The sequence below is a fragment of the Hermetia illucens genome, chromosome 2 (genome assembly GCF_905115235.1).
Source record: "Hermetia illucens chromosome 2, iHerIll2.2.curated.20191125, whole genome shotgun sequence".
Lineage (NCBI taxonomy): Eukaryota > Metazoa > Arthropoda > Insecta > Diptera > Stratiomyidae > Hermetia > Hermetia illucens.
The window spans coordinates 181,567,961-181,589,090 of NC_051850.1; positions in this window are offsets into that span (position 1 = coordinate 181,567,961).

Consider the following 21,130-nt stretch of genomic DNA (forward strand, 5'->3'; position numbering starts at 1 on the left):
CATGAGGTCGTGCATTGTCGTGAAGAAGTATCACACCATCTCTGTTGATCAATCTCGGCCGTTGAATAGTCAATTTTTGGTGCATTTCCTCGAGTTGGGCACAGTATTTCTGTGCATTTATCGTTTCTCCAGGTGCTAAAAAAGAATAGTGGATAATTCCAGCTGTAGACTACCAAACAGTCACCAATACCTTCTTCGGATGGAGGCTCGGTTTCCCCTCCAAGACTGACGTGTGTCGGATTCGACTAGCAAACGCAGTTCGTTGTTGTTAGTCGATGGTCCTGGATGTCCATGTGGCTCACTTTGAAGTTTTACGACGCCTGACCGCAATTTTTCGAACCACCGCTGTGTGATTCGTTCGGTTACCGTATCAGCTCCAAAAGCGCTGTTAACGTTCTTGGTAACCTCCGCCGTCTTATGACCGAATTTGAACTCATACAGAGAAAGTATACGTTTTTGACTCTTTTCGATCCTTTTTTTCCTTTCTATTCCCTGTTATCCCAACGATGGACAAAACTGAAATGACTCCTTGATTAAACGTAGGAGTATTTATACTTCAATATTCAACACCAACAGCGCCAACTGGTGGTGGTTTGATACATCAAAATCGCAACTAACTTCACTTGATTGCCAACACGGCCATTTCATATGCAACAATACCTTTCAAATTTTTATCCAGAGATTATACTTTTTTCAGATTCGGATGCAAGATACCTTCTCAACGGTTTTGACCGTACTAAATTGTCGTATTTCCAAATAGAAATCACAGTCTCACATGATTCTCGTCAATTGTGTTTAGTTTTAATAATCTGTGGCTAATATTGGGTCTACGTGACTCCTCCCTTCCTGTTGGGAAAATCATTTTTTTAGTGACGTAAAAAAATGTATTGATATGTACCTACGCCTTTCATACAGCCGACATTGTCCAGAAGCCGTAAATTGGGATCCACACAACAAATCTTTGGAAAATTATTTGAAATTTGGCATATGAATTTTTTCCTCGCCCCTAAATGTGTTTGCCTATTTGAAATTTCCACAGAAGAATGTCATGTAAACAATGAAATATGAATAAGAGGAAAATTCGATGGCATCGTCGCAAAGAAGGAAGAAATTTGGACATCAAAAGGCAAATTCAGATATTAAAAAAATTTTACGATTGCAGCTCTTTTCCAGAAAATATCTACTGGAAAAATATTAGTAAATAACAACAATAACATCGTGTGGGCGGTGGTTCTCAAAAAAGTGGAAAATTCAGTTGAGATGAAATGCTAAGAAAAATTCCAGCATTTGAAAGTTGACTTTGAACTTGGGAATGCAGATAATGGACCAATCTAGCATTTTTGGAATAGTCATTCCTTCAGAACTACACGATTTATTTTTAGATTGCATTCATTTCACCAAGTCAGCCGGAATTTTCCGATAAAAAACTAAGCAAACTAAGGATAGATTACGGCGTACGAATGGCGAGCGGTACGGCCTGGCGTCCCCACGGCTACTGTAAATACCGCCCCGCGTACATTAAATCAATTCCGCTTTGTGGATATGTTTGTCAACTCCCAACATTCACGAGTTCAAGTTTAATTGCTCGATAAAACCTCCCAAATTAACACCAGATATGCGATTTTAATGACTTGGTTCCTGCTTTCACACCGACTTTTTGGTAATCAGATTTATCTTAAATAAAGATACAACCGCGAGATATATGAAGCTAATTTATTGCGATGATTACATACAACATATAAATAAAACCCGGAATTTTTATTCCAATTTTATGAGTTACCAATTGTGCATCTGGTACTGGAGATCCCCCAGAAACTTTCCATGATTATGATTTCACTAAAGATTTTCATAAGCAACTGTAAAAATAATTGTTGTCTATTGATTTTGCCAAATTTTTAATTGAAATTTTACTATCTTCCGCAATTTCACTGGATTTTTCCAGACGTGTCCTTGAAAAAATGCGGGTGGTATGACTTCGCCAGGGGACATACATGGTAATTATTTAGTTTCATATATAAGCGAACATACATATTAAATATCACAGTTTTGAGAGAAAAGTATCAGAAAATTCAAACAATTTTCACGAAGTTGATGATGAAGGGCAAAGATATCCAAAAATATCTGCATATCAGATAAATTTACGGAATGACCTATCTCAAAACTTAAGGAAAATAGCGAAATTGACCATGAAGGTCCCCGGATAGGACCTGAATGCAGTTGTCCTGCAAACATACAGGATCAACTGCGATTGTGGAGCCAAAAAACCGGTGACTCGGGTGCCGCAATCGAGAGAGAAGATCCATGACGGAATAGATCCTCAAGCAACGTTTCTCTTACCTTATATAGGAAATATGACATCTGGGCTCTCTCCTCTACCTTGGATTAGTTTAGTTTAATTTGGTTTAGTGGGGGGAGCCGCAACTCCGAGCAGTCAGGATTTTGTTAGATTCATTGTACTATCCTCGTGGATTTGCCTTTCTGGTAGGCGTGTGAGGGTCCAGTGGCCCTTTTCGGAATTATCTCACCGTTGCTGACATATCCTGTGCAGCTCCTTCTTAGTGGCCTTCCAGAAGATCCAGAAGATCCAAGGGAATCCATCCATGAGATGACACACACTGCCTCACCAAATACTGTCCTATATGCGCTGCACACCCTCTTCGCGATTGGCTGGTATATCGAACTTACCCTTCCCTGGTTCACTGTGTTATTCAGTACGGCGACTAGATTTTGGCCCTCCAATACAAGGACAAGGGAATTGAAGAGTGTTAAGGAGGGCTGCATTGAGGTAACGTCGGACGAGGAACGTAGGATAAAACCAGACATTTTGGAAGCTCCATTGATGATGTCAACGAAGTGGGAATTGAAACGAAGTTTATCGTCGAATATTACACCCAGGTCTTTGAAGGAGGTCAGTAGTGAAAGGGGTTGACCACTGAGAGAATAGGAAAAGGATGATGGGGAGGGTTTCAGGGAATAGTGCATCCAGTGGCATTTGCTGACATTCAGTATTAGCTTGTTGACCGAACACCAACGGGCTAAATTATCAAGGTTGGATTGTAAGAGAGCACGGTCCAATGGAGACGAAACAGAGGCAAACAATTTAAGGTCGCCTGCGTAAAGCAAATACGGACAGGTGAGGATGGAGGCGAGGTCATTGATAAAAAACAGGAAGAGTAGGGGCCAAGTGTAGAGCCTTGAGGAACACCAGAGGAAGGAGAGAAGGAACCAGATGAGTGACCATGAAAAGAAACTTTGCAGGAACGGTATGAGAGATAGGAAGAAAGCCAGGAGATGACTGAGGGAGGGAATTCTAGCGAAGAAAGTTTAGAGAGGAGAATGTTATGGTCAACGGTGTCAAAGGCTTTGGAGAAATCAGCATAAACAGCATGTACCTCCTGTCGTGAATTCAAGCGTTTAGCAACAAAGTTGGTAAAGACCAGAAGATTTGAAGCCGTTGATCTATGTTTCACGAAACCATGCTGCTCTTTGACAATGAGGTGACCGAAGTGCGCGGTCAACTAGTCGTTGACGTATCTTTCTAGGATTTTGGAGCGAGAAGAGAGAAGGGAAATGGGGCGGTAGTTCACAGCAAGGGAAGGGTCTCCGCTCTTGAGGATAGGAATGATAAGGGCCTCTTTCCAGAGACGGGGAAAGTAGCATTCGTCTAGACTTTTGTTGTAGATTATACACAGGGGGAGGGAAATGTGTTTTCTACAGTTAAGGAGGAAGAGATTAGGAAGCCCATCGGGGCCAGGTCCGACATTGGGGTCAAGATTACCAATGAGGAACTCAACCAAGGAAGGCGTAAGGAGAGGAATGGCTAGTGATTCGGAGGAGTCTGTGGTTATGAAAGGTGTAGAGGGTGAAGGGCTTGAGGGAGAAAACACTGAAGAGAAGTAGGTGCAGAGAAGGTCGCAGGATTGTTGTGGGCAGTTGGCGGTGGAGTCAGCGAAGCTGATAGAAGAAGGGACAGATTGAGTTGGATTACGAGAGTTGCGAGCGTGATACCAAAAGGATTTTAAGTTACCGCGGCCAAGGCGGCTTCGACGCTCAATAGGTACTTTTTACGTGCTTTTCTGACCATTGACTTCACAGTAGATCGTATAGCTTTAAAGTGAGCACGGTCGGCGTCATTTTTAGAAGCCCGAAACTTCTTCCGCAGTGTATGTTTCAAGCGAATGTTAATATGAAGTTCCGTTATGAACCAAGTTGGGTAAGAACGTAGGCAGGGAGGGGAAGAAGGGACATAACAGGAGAGGAGATCAGAGAGGATATTGCAGAAGGTGTTAAGAGCTTGATCATACGATGAATTACTTAATATATGTATCCAGTTGAAAGACCCTAAAGCTGAGTTCAGACCGTCAAAATTGGCTTTGCGGAAGTTGAACTTAGTGGGTTTACGCTTGGTTTTGGGTTTTGAACGAGGGAGCTCCGCTTCAAATTCAACCGCGGGATGGTGAGCGTCGGCTTTTACATACGAGGATGTGCCAGGAAATAAAGAGAGGTGGCGCTCGGGGAGGTTGGAAAGGAAGAGATCGAGAGTGCGGCCCAAGGAGTTTTTGGTGGTATTGAAATTCAGGGCAGAGCAAGTGTACATAAAGGAAGAAAGTGGGAGGGAAGAATGGGAGAGGTTGTTGGAAGGAATTGGAAGACTAGGATGATTAGGCCAGTTGAGCATGGGGAAGTTGAAATCTCCACAAAGGAAGAAAGGGAGGGAAGGGAATCTGCCAGTAAGGATTTCAGACAAACTGTCAAACAATTCCTCATACAGGTGAGAAGGGCTAGCACAGGGGACATGTACACAAGAAACAATGAACGGGAGAAAGTTGGGCGGGGAGACACGAAGAGCAACACAATCAAAAGGAAAGCCAGAGGAGGAGAAGACGAGTTCAGCGGGGAGTGAATCTTTTATAGCAATTAGGACTCCACCGCCAGTGGATTACGAAAAACATCCCGGTCCCTGTCACAGCGGAAAGTGGAGTACCCTTCGGGGAGCTCGGAGTATAATATGGCATCGTCTAGCCAGGTTTCGGAGATACAGATGGCATGGTGTTGCTGAGCCAGCGCGGATGAATTGAAGGCCCCCAGCTTGGTTCTTAAACCCCTGACGTTCTGATAAAACAGACGGACAGTGAACATGGATCCAGTTATATAGCTCGGCGAGGCAGGCGGATTGCCCAGAAATTTACCCGCGAATTGGGGCCCTTATATGGCTTGATGAATACGCCTTCAGGCCAGAAAGAAGGGTTGCCGAGGACATCAACTTCGTGTGGATAAGTAACCTTGAAAGATGCAATGACCCGGTCGATGTTGTCGTCTTTTGTGAGTTTAATGCAGGACAGAGGAGAGAGTAAACCAACTTTGCTCCTTATATATTCCAGAACATCGTCCGTAGAAGTTGTGAACGCTAACCTGGAGATGAAGAGCTGTTTAGGTGGGGACGCCACCTTTAACTTGGGGCCACTGGTATGGATGAATGAAGTGCCAGGATATATGGCGGTAGCGGGAAGCAGAGCTTCGTTGGCGACAGGAACGATGTCAGAAAGTAGGGCGGCTGTGTTCCGATTCAAAACTTGCTGAGGAGGCTGCGGATATTGTCCGGTCGTAGGCGCGATGGAGCGAGACAGAGATGATGTTAGAGATGAGCTAGTCTTTGCTTCCTTTTCGCGCGCATAGTCTAGGTGCCCCTTGAAGCTCAACTTGGTATCGATTATTGCCCCCAGGTATCTAATCATAGATTTTGGAACGCCCTCATGATTACCTACCCAGATTTTGACAGTGTTATTTTTCCTGCGATTGATAATAAGGACCGCCTCCACTTGAAGCCATGCTTTGATGACATGAATGGTTTCACTTGCATACAGTTCCACGTATTGGTGGTGTCTGACGATTATTACCATTGCCAGGTCGTTTGCAAAACCAAACAACGTTTCCTTCCTTGGCACGCGAAGGGCGAGCAGTCAGTCATAGTCATACATTATCTTTCGCAGCAGGGAAACACTTACTGTCACAACATATTTCTTTACCCGTCGTCCGACTCGTACAAAAGACGTCTCTCCGAGATACAACTCTCGATTATGCGAGCTAAGCAACCAGGGACAGCAAGTTTAGCCAGGGTGCCCTTGATTTACCCTAGGTGGCTGAGGTAAAGGCATCACCTCGACACAGCACTTACCATCGACTGATGCTTCATGCGCCAGGTCCACGACCATTGCTATTACATCGGCCGTGGATCGCGCTCTGCGAAACCCATACTGCCGCTCCGATAGACCACCCGCTAGCTCGATGAATGGAAACAGCCTGTATATTACCCCTTTCAGCATCTTCCTATAGTGTCTAAGAGATGGGGCGATATGAAGAAAATGCACCAGGTTGGTTGGGGCTATGGTAGCAGAACCAGCCTCTGCCTTTTCTACTGGGCGAGAAACACTCCCTCGACCATGCACGATTTAAACGTACTTATGAACCATCCCTTCCTGATTTTATCAGCCAACTTCAGGGCTTTGTTCCGAATTCCATGCAAACCCGGAGCCCAATTCGTCTGCAAATCTCCTGTAGTTCCTCTTCCGTCATCCCGGAGATTGAGAAGACGTCCTTTTGAAACATGGGATGGGGTCAACTTGCTTCCTTCTTGATTATTTTGAACAAGAGTCACTTGTGTGCCTCTCACCCAAATAACACTAACATAATTTCGGTAAGGTCCATATATTGCCGCCACGTCCACATACGACTCTCGAATGGTTTGCGAGATCAAGTCTTGAGCTGCTTCGTAATGGTTGAGGTTGATTTTTATCAACCTCATTTAACACTGCAATTCAGGTCCCTCATATATGCCGGACACCTGCCACCGCCTGCAAAGTGCTGGTCGTCCACCCCCTTTTTCTTTTTGCGCAACATACATCGTGGATCTCCCGTGCAGTCTTTGATATGATCGACCTCTTCTCCACACTTCCTGCATCTTCTCGACCTATCGTGCTCACTTGTACATGTCGTTCCCAACTTATCGAAACCGAGGCATCTAAAGCATCTCTTCAGAGATATTTGCTCCCTAAGTCGACACATGACCCAACCTAGCTTTACCTTGCCCGTGGTAATCAGTTTAGTCGCTGATTCAACCGACAAACTAATGATAGCGGTCTGTGTACACATATACGCCTTGTTTATTCTCCCTTAACGCAGCGCAGATATCCTCTCGTGATGTAACCTCGTCTAGGTCTTTGCACTCGATTACTACCTGTTGCTTTCGAGCTTTTACTTCAGCTTCTACACCTAGCATCTTCTTAACCTGACCGCGAAAACTATCCGCTGTCTTCCCGCCGGATTTGTTTAGTTCCAGCATCAGATCCCCCTTCTGCGTACCCTTGGTATGACTAACACTGCCGCCCAAGTCTGTCAATTCAGGATGGGTTTTGACTTTCCGAAAGATATCGGACTTATCTCCTTTCTTCAAAATAATGATTATTTCCGGACGAATTTTCTTTTTTCTCTGCCGCTTTTTGTCGCCCACCTTTGTCCACTGTTCGGGTTTACCAGCTGTAGATTCTTCCCCTTTCGTCAAAGTTGGGGCCGTAGTCGAAGAACTACCCCAATGAACCTTAGTTTCTTAACCGGCTTCTGGTTACGGACGTCCTTCTCGGTCCTTGCTTTTGAGGGATCCCCCGACATCGAGGGCTTCGGGTTAGGAGTACTATATTTGACACTCGCTTCACCCAACTTGGCGACAGTGGATTCCAGGCTGGAAACCATTAGTTCGTATGCCCGCTTGCAACGGGAGTTGCTGTGGTTGATTTTAGTACAATGTTGCTACGATTGGTACCGATTGTACTGCTCTCGGCTACTGTCTTCTGGCTCGTTTTCAGATGATTCGTCTGGTATCACCACATCTTCTTCTTTCGTCGGTCTATTATTTTGGGTTTTGTTAATTGAGTCCATGTCTTGGTCCACAGGTTATGAGGGAGGATTGTCCACCCTGGCTGGTCCGGTCACGGGTAGGAGTTTTGTTTGAAACTAAAGGTATTTAGAGTTCGCAAACTAGAGACCAAGCTCCTCATTGACCACGCAACCCTCGGCGTATGCTCCTCCATCTTGGCTTGAGGTCCAATTAACAGGGAAGACGTTCCCCGGAATGTTTCTTCGGCTCATCCCCCCGCTAGATCCACTTGCCTCTAACACATGATCAGCAGGCGAACAAATTCTCGTCAGTTGAACGTATCTCCTCCCAGCCCGGCCTTACACTCGCTTGGCCCGTCCGAAGGCGGTTTCCAGCAGCCACCGTGAGGAGGTTGTGTGAGGACTTCCGAATTATGCAACTTTAACCCAAAACATAATCAAACCAGGCCGCCGTGCTTATAAAAAAAATACACAAAGCGTTTTATACCTTAAGCGTTAAATTTCCAGGCTCACGACTTATTTTAAGGGCTTTTAGTGATAATTGAGTAACACCGCGCTTATAATGTGAGTGCGTGCTTCCCGCGTCAACCAAAAAATCAAAAAAGTGGCATTTGGTACTCAGAAAACATGGGGAAATCAAATCTGGCTCTGTAGAACCTGCGTCTATCCATGTGATATATATATTTGCCGTAGGTCTCTGTCTGGCATATAGCGAACCAAGCACTCCTTCACACCCACGCTCTTGGCTCGTTTCCATATGCCTTAATTCGATTTTTCGAGCTCTTTCCACAAGCAAGAAAACCGGATGTTCTATACAACGTCATCCTAGGATGACCCTTTCGCTGGCTATCTTAGGATACTGGCTTCAATTACCTGGCGTAACCCCCCTTGGAATTGTGGCTTTTTTTCTATCTGTTACCTATCCAGTGCCTTTTGCTCTACGATGGCCTGAAATTAGACGCGGGGCAAAAACCCTGTGGACCGAATTAGCACCAAATGACGAAAGAGAACTTCTTTTGTGATGGCACCGGATCTGTATTCACATTGACTTGTTAATGAGGAGTCATCTAAAGTGGCGTCGTACACGGTCATGATTTTCTATAAAGTTTGTCATGCTCTATATTTTCGAACCACTAGCACTGGTGAATGTTAGTTCGAATTTTCCTCTCTGATCGAACCAATCAAATGTAACTTTGTAAAGAGACGTCATGTTAAGGACAAAAATGAGCCAAACGCAATTTCGTACACAGGTGACAGTCCCCGGTCTAATCAAAGTGTAGGGAGGGGTCTCCAGTCTTTGTTATTCCTCTGCATTCATCTCGGAAAAGGTAGACAGGAGGAATGGATGAACCAATGGTTACCACGTCCATTGAACGATATGAGCCGAATACATACTGCCCTTTGGGATTCTATGAGTACCGAAATTTATCGAAATCTCGAGCAATTGTTAAAAGTCAGGTCCGGGATGAAATTAGTGTGTTCCCCCGCAGCTGCAAACTTAATCTAATTTTGATAAATGGTTTAGCCCCTTCGTCTTCTCCTCCTCCCTCAACATATGTACGCTCAGGGACACTCCTTTTATCTGCTACCGGGTCTTAAGAAAAGCTTCTACAAGCTTGGCTACGTTGGCCTTGCCAAAGTTTCAGATACGCCCTTCATATCAAACCAATGGACATTTTTAGTTATCTTTGACCCCAGGACCAAGTCGTAGACGTACATGCTTCTTACAAAAGCTATACTGCAGATGCCATTTTTTAGGACTTATTTTTTTCAAAAGTTCACTAACGAGGACTCACCTCTCAGTCCCATGTATTCAGCGCAAGCACTTATATGCCAGGGGTAGGTCGTTTGTCGGACTAATAACAGATGGTGAAGATGAATATTAAAGTCATCACGAATAAAGCTGCTGACAACGGTAAATTTTCCGCGAGGAGTAACACATTGATGCATTCAATCAGCTTGTCAAAGTGACATTCGTCCACATGTTCGCCTATGCACCGCATTTTTGAGGATCGACCTGGCCTGAAACAAGGATTTGCGCATTATATTACTAGGTAACGTCTGTTGGATAGACTGCGCGGCTTATCGACAAATTGGACCCGTGGTTGAATGGAACGCACGGTGAGATTGATGCCTTCTTTACCCAACTTCTAAGTGGGCATGGAGGTTTTCAGTCGAATTGAGGAGGCACCAAATTGAGAAAGCGCGACCTCCTGATTGTGTGTTTTGCGATGGGGTGGCGGACGGAATATACCTTTTTCTCTTGCGAGAGGTGGGACGGTTTTCGTCAACAGCTTTATCCAGACACAGGGGAGCTCTCTCCAGACAACATTGTCAGAGACATGCTGAAGAGCGCTGGCAGCTGGAATCGTATTGCGCATTCGTTGTTCGGGCTCTTCTTATTGCGAAGAAGATTGAACTCGACCGGCGGATGGATAGGACGGTAAGGGGCTCTCTGAACTGACAACTCCCTTCCTTCCCTCCCCTCCCGTTGATGAAAGGAATTCCCTGACTTGAAGGCTCCCAAAACCGGGAGAGCGGGAGAGCTAGCCCGAAGTAATGTGTCAATCGGTTCCAGGCTAGTTCTCTGATGACAGGGAGGTGTTTAGTTGGTAGTCCGACATGGTGCTGTTGTGAGAGTCCAACACTATGTGTGTAAACGCATTCACCTCCCCTACTCCCAAAAAGAAACGTGTGTTTTAGTTTCGTGCTTAGACTTCAAAACAGTATGTAGCCCTGATCTGACCTACTCAAAATGTTCAACATCTGGTGAGTACCACTTTTGTCAGTACCCCTCAAACGTGGTCTTAAACAGAAAATCCGGATCCGGGGAAAAGCTGTGAAGTTCCTTCTGAAATTGCACTACCAACTTGATTTTGTTAAAGTTTTCCTATCCGATCCACGCCCCTGGGAAAATTTCCGATGCGGAGAAAAGACCCTCTTCTCCTTCCTCCCTCTCCCCGCTTCCTTTAACCCAACGAAGCGCCCTCTAATCAATCTACACCATTTTCAGTTCGTAAATTTGGAGGAGTAGCTAGATCTTTTTCCGGAGCGAAACTGAAAACGGATTTATATCTTCGGAACCTAATAATCGCATAATATTTAGCTTAAAGTTAGTCACGTCTGAATGATCTCTGTATTGAAAATAGTCCAGGCCTCTTATCTCAAAAATACTCTGTCCAGAGAGGATTAACATCACAATTTTCACATCTAAAGTGACCTGACGGGAGAAGCGACGGAGAGTCCCCTACTTTATCGAAGGTTCAGTATAGACACTTTATTAAAATAAAGGAATAATGACGGAGCCCCCACAAACTTTTCTTCTGGCCTTAATTTTGTCTCCATCTCCTTAACTGGACCGCTCCAGTGTCCTGTAAGGATTCCAATATTCTCCATGAAAACATTAATAACGTAATCTTAGAAAATCTTCCACTTTTTTTTTTTGTTTTCTTTTCTCCAAAAGTCGTAACAGATAAAATTCAATATTCGTAATCTGATTATTGGTTTTCTGCGTATTCGCAGGATTACATCACACACTTGATTGTTCAGCATAAGAAATTGTCATTGATAGATATGAGGTTGTCACGCGCTAATGCAAGCGAGCAGTGCAGTGGGTGGTTGTTCCTAGACAACCTTCACGACAGCGTTAGACTGACAATAAGGCATATTGGGAAAATCAGGCGACAGGGACTTTATACCATAGACATACATATTCAGACTTTATGCAAGGAAAATTCTGGCATCTCAGACCGTCTCGTCGAGGATACTCGCCTTACAGCGCTTTGGAGCACAAAAGTACTCCATTGAGAATATCCTATAAATACACCCCGCAATGTAAGCTCAGTATTTATTCATAGGAAAGTGGTGGTTCACTAATTTGAGACTGTTTCGAAGGACATTCGGAAACATGATCCAATGGTTTTCATCCCCCACACCGAAGACAGTTGACCAATTCTTGGTTTCATTGCGTTCGTCTGGGTGTATCCTGCATTTGTTGAAAACGATTACTTTTCCCTCAAAATATGTTTTCGAATCCTCCCACATTTAGATTGTCTGAAGATTGTCAAAATCGAATGAAAATTCATGGGGAATTTCCAAAACATGTCTTTCCGGACTAGCTTAGCCTCTAATTGATTCTTGAAAGAAGATACTTCGTTATTCAGTGAGTGAACAAATTACTATCCGCCTACGTGTATTATCCTCAATGATTTATGAGGAAAATTCCAGGCTACAAGCCAGACCGACCACTCACAAAACGTGTCATATCGGACAACCTAGTTCAAGTCACCTAACTTCACGTGTTGCGAAAATTAATTTCAGGAATTTCCTGACATAACATGGCTCCAGATAATGTCGAAATGAATCAAATTGCAACAAGAATTACTTTACTGTAATATGAGAGCGACTGTGGACAATTTTCCAGGATGTTTTCGGTCAATACTTTTCATATACAGATAAAGGGGCGACGGATAGAGAAGCAAATTTTTCGGCCCCACGGCACTAAAGCCGTCGAGGCGTCGATTCCATTCCATTCCAGTACGATGGTAAATAATGGAAAATTAAAGGTGTTATTAAATATAGATAAAAGCATGCCTTTACATAAACAATAACACCTCCAAGAAGAAAAAAGATTCTTTCTCATCGATTTATGTCTTGAATATACAGGAAGTATCTTTACGAGAATATTATAGCTTATTTCTATTAGATACTATCCACATAGTGATGAATAAATGACTTTCTAAAGAAACATATCAGTTTACCTTCTTAGATACTTTTTTTTGACGACAGGATGAAAAACGATACTTCCTTATTAATGGTGGTTTCTTTAGATACGTTAATAATATTTTCGTGAAAATAGTTTTTTTTCGAAGATTAGTTCTGGTGATGAGAGTATTAATGTAGGCAAACGAGATTCTCAATGAGAGCTGAACTATGCCATGTCCCAATATCTGGTTGCCATTTACCCCTTGTGGGGGAGGGGAGTAAAGCATGTCTACCATACCTATGCGTCATCGTTCCCGGCTCGCCTAATTGCGTTTCAGCTGACCCCCTGAATTCCCGAAATGACCGCACCTCTTCTATACTGTTCTAAGGCAATTGCCCTTTTGGCGACCCACTCGTCGGCCATCTTGCCAGAGGGAGTTCCACTGCATGGCGTAGCTTCCGCTTTCCGATGATATCGCGTACGTGTAACAGGTATATGCCCTGACCAAGTTCTTCCTTTGTAATATTGTCAGGCCAGTATACTCCGATGATGAGAGGCAGACAAGTGTTGACAGTGTATCTGTGGGGAGTGGCTAGATCTCCCATCAGGCACGACCCCAGCTAGCGGATTGGGGCATACCTATTGATGTGTAAATATGTGTTCATGTACTTTTCTTTTCTGACTGTGCATGGGCTAGTGTTTGCTCATTTCTGGTGCGAGGACTAAAATGGCTATAGGAAGGATACCCAGAACATAAAACCACCATGGAAGACGAGAGAAGGAGGAAACTTACGATCCAGGGGCTCGGAACCCCAGTACCGGCGGCTTTTGGGAATGAGCAAGCGGGCTCCCGGTCGTCGATATCCCTCGATCGCAGTGCCTCGGTGGTGGACAACTTGGCCACCTTGGCATATAATGCTACAAGTGATTTGAATCTGGAGAAGGAGGTTTTAAAGCGAAGTTCGACCTTACCGAGAACACCAATAACAAGACCAAACAAGGATGAACTGAAGGCAGATTTTTGGACAACAAAAACCGTGACAACACCCACCGCATGTGTTCAAGATGCTCGACAGCAGGAGGTGCTCCAGGAACAAGGAAGGGATCCATTCAAAAGAAACTCATCAATTTTGACATCTCCATCAATGCCAAAGACGATGAAGGATAAAGTACAGGCAAGGTCAATAAACGCCAAAAGTGAAGGACCGTGTAAAAGGAGTAACCCTGCCGGGACTTATAGGGAGCCGAGTTCCGATCCGGAGGAATTACCCTTCACCCAACTTGGGGCAAATATAGTTGAGCTGTCAGAGTTTATCAAGGACAAGCACAACGTGCACCAGGCCATAAAGAATATGGTGAGGGCTGTTAGAGTCCTCTTTAATAAATCACAGATGGAGGAAAAGAATAATAAGGATACGCCGAGCTCTGCTGTACCAACAGTGTCACAAACGACCCAAGTGATACCTAACCGTACAACCATCGAATCCCGGCGAAATAAACGAGTACGTGACAAAGAGGGAGATTCTTTAAATAATGAGCAAGCACCTAAGAGAAAAAAAGGCGGACAGGAAACTCTGAAAACCAGCACTAAAAGCTCTGAAGGCGGAAAGCGTACAGCCAATGTAGAAAAGTCGACCAGCGTTGCGAAGCCCAAGACAAACGGAAACGATGGATGGAGTAAGCAAAAGTGCGCACCCGTCCAGATACGATTGTTATCTCCAGTAAGGGCAATCTGTCCTACGCGGAGATACTCACAAAGGTCACAACAGATCCCGAGCTAAAAGATATGAGCGGAAATGTGAACCGAATCCGAAGAACCAGAAAGGGGATCTCATGTTCGAGCTGAACAGATCCAGCGGTGGCAAAACTGATGACTTTCGCACTCAAGTGAAAAACTCACTTGGGGGGAATGCCGCAGTGCGTGCCCAAAAACATGAGATCAATATACAATGTAAGGATCTCGATGAAGTTACATCAAAAGGAGAAATTTGTACTGCTCTGAAGGAGCAATTCAAATTGGAAAAACTTGCCGAGGAGTCTGTTGTAAGTTTATGAAAAGCCTATGGCGGTACTCAAATGGTCACAATACGAATACCAGCGGAGGCAGCGCAAAAGTTGTTGGCGGCCGGAAAAGTTCGGGTTGGATGGGTTGTCTGTCGTTTAAGAGAACAGACTTCACTAAAAAGATGCTTTAAATGCCTGATGTTTGGGTACTTCGCGAAGCTATACACCAGGGACCCCAAATTCCTGCGAGGTGAAGGAGGGACAGGATAACCGGCATATTGCCGGAAGTGGTAAATGCGCGGAATTTAGGAAGGCGCTCACTGCAATGAGAAAATGAGGTTTATTCAAATAAACCTCAATTATTGCAGGGTCGCTCAGGATTTACTTGAGCAGGCTACGTTCGAATCTGAGACGGAAATCGCCATCATAAACAAACCATATAGACACCGTCACGGTGGCATATGGGTCACAGATTCAACTGGTGGAGCGGCAATATAGGCTTGCGGTCGACAGGCCATACAATGTACTGCAAGTCAGGCAGCCAGTGACTTTGTGTGGCCGAAAATAAGCCGGGCCTGGACGGAGTACCGAATAAGGCCCTTAAGCTTGCCGTGAAATCCAGAACGGACATGTTCGCTGAGTTGTTCGAAGTGTACATGTCTGAGAGGATATTTCCAGTGGCATGGAAGCGGCAAAAGTTGGTACTTCTGGTTTAAATTGGAGACCTTACCCGACTGTCCAAATTGCGATGGAGTGCCAAAGGACCCAGAGCATATATTCTTCCACTTGATTTGTGGAAGAAAGGAGGAATCTGGAGGAGACTCTAGGAGAGGTGCTGGTACCAGAAAATCTGGTGCCGAAAATGCTAGCACATCAAGAGAATTGGGATGCGGTCAACTGCATAATCGCATCTATTCAAAATAAACTGCGAAAAGCAGAGGAGAGGAGAGAAACGCGGTCACGTGCGCCGCGTATAGAAGAAAGGTGACTAAGCTAGAGTGAGCTGACTCCGCCCCGTGATGTAATACCTTATGGTGATTCCGCGGGGCATGGAGGGAGTCGGGGGTGATTTTAGTGGGTAAAAATCCCACACGCTGGTGTGTCCAGACCAGTGTCTTTTGAAGATTTCCACCTCCTCAAAAAAAAAAGTGTTGACGGTGTAAGACAGGGCCACTGTCCCTATGCTACTCCAACATAGCAACGCAGAAAGAACAGGCGCACAGAATAGTATCAACTTGATGTTTGCGTTGAGAAAATTGATTTTAGACAGGGCAGCAAAGGCGGATCTAGTGCTATTAATGCGTCAGGCAACATCCAATTTGATGCCATCGTCGATAGAAACCACGTTTCCTAGATATACGCATTGATCGACACTTCCGATGCTCTGCCCATTAGTAGAGAAAGGTAGGGTGCGATGACCAGTCAGACTGACGACCTTGTTTTTGTTGATGTTTATCTTGGGAGTAGAAATGCGGAAAATTTCTAAATAATCCCCGCAGTAGGGTTTCTGTGGGAGATGTCCTGGCGAATGTCCTCCGGGAGGAAAATGAAGTGCATGTTGGCACTCGCATAATTCCTGAATCGCTTCAATATAATGATGAACTGTACTGTCAATGGTATCATTGGATACGCGGCGGTTTCGATGAGGTTGAATTTTGGAAAATCGAGATCTAAGGGATTGGTTAATGAGGCTCCCGTTGGTATTCCTGCAATCAGACGCTATAGTAGGTGGTTGGCTCGGTCTGGGAATTATATCTCAACGCAGAAGGACTTGATGGTAGAGAGGCCATTCGGATCAAAGGATTGCTTGGGATAATAGACGGAATCAATGTAAATGTACCCGAAAAGGTTCGGAAAAGGATTAAGTTTGGAAATGAGGGTCTACGGCGGTAGTTCAACCTAGTTTCACACAGGAGCATTGTTTGCGAGATGTGCTCACCGAGGAGCAATTCGAACTCGGGTCGCGTTTTTACCCACTTTGCCTCGTGGCAACACTTTAAAGGTTTTATATTTTCGCCCAATAGGCAGCTGCACTATTTTTTTATAATTAGCTTTCACACCATGTTTATTAATAGGGCGGCGATGCTCATTGAAAATTGTTCACAGTGGCTGGGAAGTTGCCTGGTACGATGGAACCGGTATGGCCTCTGAGAGCATATACTCCAGAAGAATACCTCGAGGATGTGCTCTCGCCTGGTTATTTGCGGTTGGTTGTGGTAGCGTATATATTGATAGCAGAGCTCCTTGTGGGCCAATATCTTCATGTTGTGGGTATCATATATTACGTGTTCCCGAATCCCCGGACAAGCTCGTAAACATGTACGGTCTGGATTACATGGCACTCCGTCCAGGCCTGGGGATTTACTGTTGCCTATTCTGCTATAGATGTACTACATCTTGTCTCTGGTATTGACGTTAGAAGCTTCCAGTGCCTTCCTCTTGCTAGAAGAATAACCCCTGGGTGATTTTCAACACGAAGATGGGGCACGAGATCTGCGCGGATGAACGACCTCTAAATCGCCCCATCACGATTCTATAGGCACTTTCTCACGGGTTTACGTCCACTTCGGAACAGACCTTCTTAAAGCATTCCAACTTGCTCCGTTGGATGGTGGTATCCGCCATGTTCAGTCAGAAACTAGGTCAAGTGATAGTGGACATCTCCATGGCAGCGCATAATCAAAAGCTGAATATTTAGAATCAACCGGTGCTGAATATTTAGTGAACCAGTGCCTGCTCCTTCCTTTGTGAAAATCAAAACAATGTTCCTGCCACACCCTAATTATGTGCGTGATCTCCTCTCGCTGTCACTCTTCAACATTGTGTTCACCGCGGACCTTACAACCGAATCATATAGGTCTTAACATTAACATTAACTGGTGCTATGTATGATAGAATGGATCAGCACACTCTGGCTGGCAACAGCCTCCTCGGTGGTTTGGGTCCTCTAATATTGGCATCATGCCAGTTAGCGCAGCTATTGCTTTCCCTGATTTCTCGCTTCGTGGGCCAAGTGTTCTTCGAAGGTTAATTAATGATTCAGCATAATACCAAAATATTTTAGGAATGGCTAGGACTCTAACACATGCTAAACACCGAGAAGCCTTAGAACTGAATTTCATCTGCGACTCTTCTCTATCTTGTCTTCCGTCAACTCCAACACATGTGATACCAGCCATTCTTTGATCAGCCCGACCGATGTTTCACATGCGCAGGTAACATCCTGACTATATTTGTCTACCATCATAATTCTGATGTCGTCAGTCAGCACCGATCCTTGAGGTACTTCGCTGGTTACCAAATATTGAACTAGCCCATTGTCAGTATCATAGATAAACTTTCTATCCACGGAATAGTATAATACTTACCCTACCAAATTCACCACTGCGTTGGTAGCATTCACACTTGATAGCGCCGGCGGGAAAACCGTGTGGACATGCTTCCTTTCTCCTGTTTAGTCCGCTGCAGTCTGTTCCATATCTTGTGTTTCAACAGCTTTCTCATACTATATAGTAAACAAACGTGGCAATATGATGATGATTCGCCAAGTAGTTTGCCACTCTGTACTTGCAGCACCAGTACTTGCCTTTTCCGCAGAGTAGGGAAGATGTCCTTTTCCAAATAAGTATTAAAGGTGGAAATGATCCACTCCTGTCTTATTTCCATCGCCTCTTCCAAGTCCCGCGGGGTCTTCCGTCCAGCTCGTCTGGTTTTTTAGTCCCCAATATTCCGTAGGCAATGCAATACTCATCCTCTGTTCTAGTGGGACTATTCTTTAGGGGGTGTTCCCAATAGTGAATTTGTTTTGCTGCTTAGAAAGAGGATGGTCATTATTTTTCGCAATAAAACTGGGCACTTGATTTGAAGGATTTCCTCGCAGCTTACCCATGACTACTTTATAGAACCACGTGTTGAAGCCAACCTCTTCGCATAGTTCCTTAAAGGAATTCCGTTTTCTCTGAAGAATTGCCTTCTGTGGCTCTTTCCGGGAAGGTTCCTACCTCACCTTTCTCTCTGCAGTTTTCTGGTCATCAGGCGCGCATTGGTAATTTCTTAAGTTACTTGATTTGTTGAAGCGGGCGGGGGGTGAGGTAGAATAATTAGGCCAGTGGACCAGGGAGAGGTGAAAATCTCCACAAAGGACGAAAGGGAGGGGAAGGAATCCGACAGTCAGGAGTTCTGACAATCTATCAAACAGTTCTCCATTCAGGTGAGAAGAGTGAGAACGGGAGGGGAGTTGGCCGGGGAGACACGAAGAGCAACACAGTCACAAGGAGAGTCAGAGAAGGAGAAGGGGAGTTCGGCGCGAAGTATCTTTTATTGCAATTAAGAACCCTCTACCCGTGGACTTACGTGATGCATCCCGGTCCTTGTGACAGCGGGCCTCCCTCAGGGAGCTAAGACTTTAATATGGCATCGTCTAGCCAGCTTTCAGAGGTAAGGATGGCATGGTGTTGCTGAGACAGCGCAGACAAATTGGATGATTTAACCCCTAAAATAGACAAACAGCTGTTTAGGTGGAGAGGCCACTGACATGGGTGGATGAAGTGCCAGGGTATAGATCAGCGGTAGGAAGTGTATTTTCTTTAGCGGCGGAAACGATATTAAAAGGTGCAGATTCCATGTTTAAGGGGGGGGGTGTAAATGTTTTTTTCACCGAATATAGTTATGTGGGGATATCAAATCAAAGGTCTAGATTAGCGCTTTTCGAGCCCTTATTTTTTTATTTTTCAGATTTAGCTCGCGTGTTACGGACCTAAAGACACGTGCATTTTACGTATTATGACACATCAGAGATTGAAATGCTCAAACGACCCTCCCCCACATTCCCGAGCCTGATTAGTACAGAGACATCCAAGCACGTGTCGACGGAACACTTAATGGGGCTTCAACATTTTCGGGCGAACCTTTGCGGTCAAGCAAACTCTGTGCCACATAGCGATGGTCATGGTTAAGTTGTATGAACTTCATTTCCGGCTGCCTGTTTGTCTGTCTGTCTGTTACATCCATTTCTTTAGAAACGGTTACTCCTTTCGATAGGGGATTTAGTTATTTAATTAAGACAGTGTACAGGAAAGCAAGTCTTTTGTAGCATATTGTCCTCAGAGGGAAGAGCAAGTAAATGGTTTACCTTACACTAAAAGTTAAGGAAGAAGATAGAGTGAAAGAACCCAAGCTGTAGGGCGTTGTAGGACCGGCTTAGTGTTGGGATCGGGGAGTGACAGTAGATATCAAACTCCGCAAAGGCTACTTCAAAAATACCGGCACTACGTGTATTATGGGAGGCGGTGCGGAAAATAATACCAGAGTTGGCAGAGCAGTCCATCAGGTAACCACAGAATTTGAAAAGGGTATCCATATCAAGGAAGATGCGGCGTTGCTGCAGGGAACGAAAATTGAAAGCGCGAAACCGTGACAGATAGTCAACCCAAGGAAGGTTCCTTTTGAAAAAATAACGGGTCTGCGTAAATTTACGTTGTACAACTTCAAAAGTGCGACAGTCACGGATGCGAAAGGGAACCAGATAACACAGCAATATTCAAGGTTGTTTCTGATAAGGGAGTTGAAGAATGTTAAGGAGGGCTGAATTAAGGTAAAGCCGGAGTAAAAACAGAATAAAACCATACATTCCTGAAGTTCAATTAATGATGTCAACGAAGTAGGAATTGAAACGAAGTTTGTCATCGAATATTACACCCAAGTCTTGGAAAGAGGTCAGTAGTAAAGTAGTTGTCAATGAAGAGAATAGCAAAAGGTTATTGGGAGGTTTAAAGTGAATAGAACATCCACTGGCATTTACTGATATTCAGTGTCAGCTTGTTGACGGAACACCAACAGGCTAGAGTATCAAGGTGGAGCTGCAAGAGAGCACAGTCCAATGGAGACGAAACAGGGGCAAATAATTTAAAGCCGTCTGGGTAAAGCAAAGACGGCCAGGTGAGGATGAGCAGGTCATTGATTAAAAAACAGGAAGAGTAGGGGGCCAAGGATAGAGCTTCGCGAAGACCAGAGGAAGAAGAGAAGGAGCGAGATGTAACCATGAAAAGGAATTCTGCAGGAATGGTATGAGAGGTAAGAGGAAAGCCAGAAGATACTTCGGGGAGGGAAGCGGAGTGTAGAGAGTTTACAGAGGAGAATACAATACAACGGTATCAAAAAAATCAGTATAAATAGCATGTATTTCCTTTCGTTACTTATAGCGTTTACCAAGTGGCGAAAGACCAGCAGGTTTGAAGTAGTAGATCTACGTTTTATGAAACCATGCTGCTCTTTGACATTGAGGAGGATTTTGGAGCAAGAGGAAAGAAGAGAGATGGGGCGTTAATTGGCAGGAAGAGCAGGGTATCCGCTCTCGAGGATAGGGACAATGAGAGCCTTTTCCCAGAGATAGAGAAAGTAACATTCTTCTAGACTTTTGTTCTAGATTATACAAAGGGGAAGGGAAATGTATCTTATGCAGTTAAGAAGAAAGAGGCTAGGAAGCTCATCGTGACTAGGTCCGACCTTGTTATCAAAGTCACCAATGAAGAA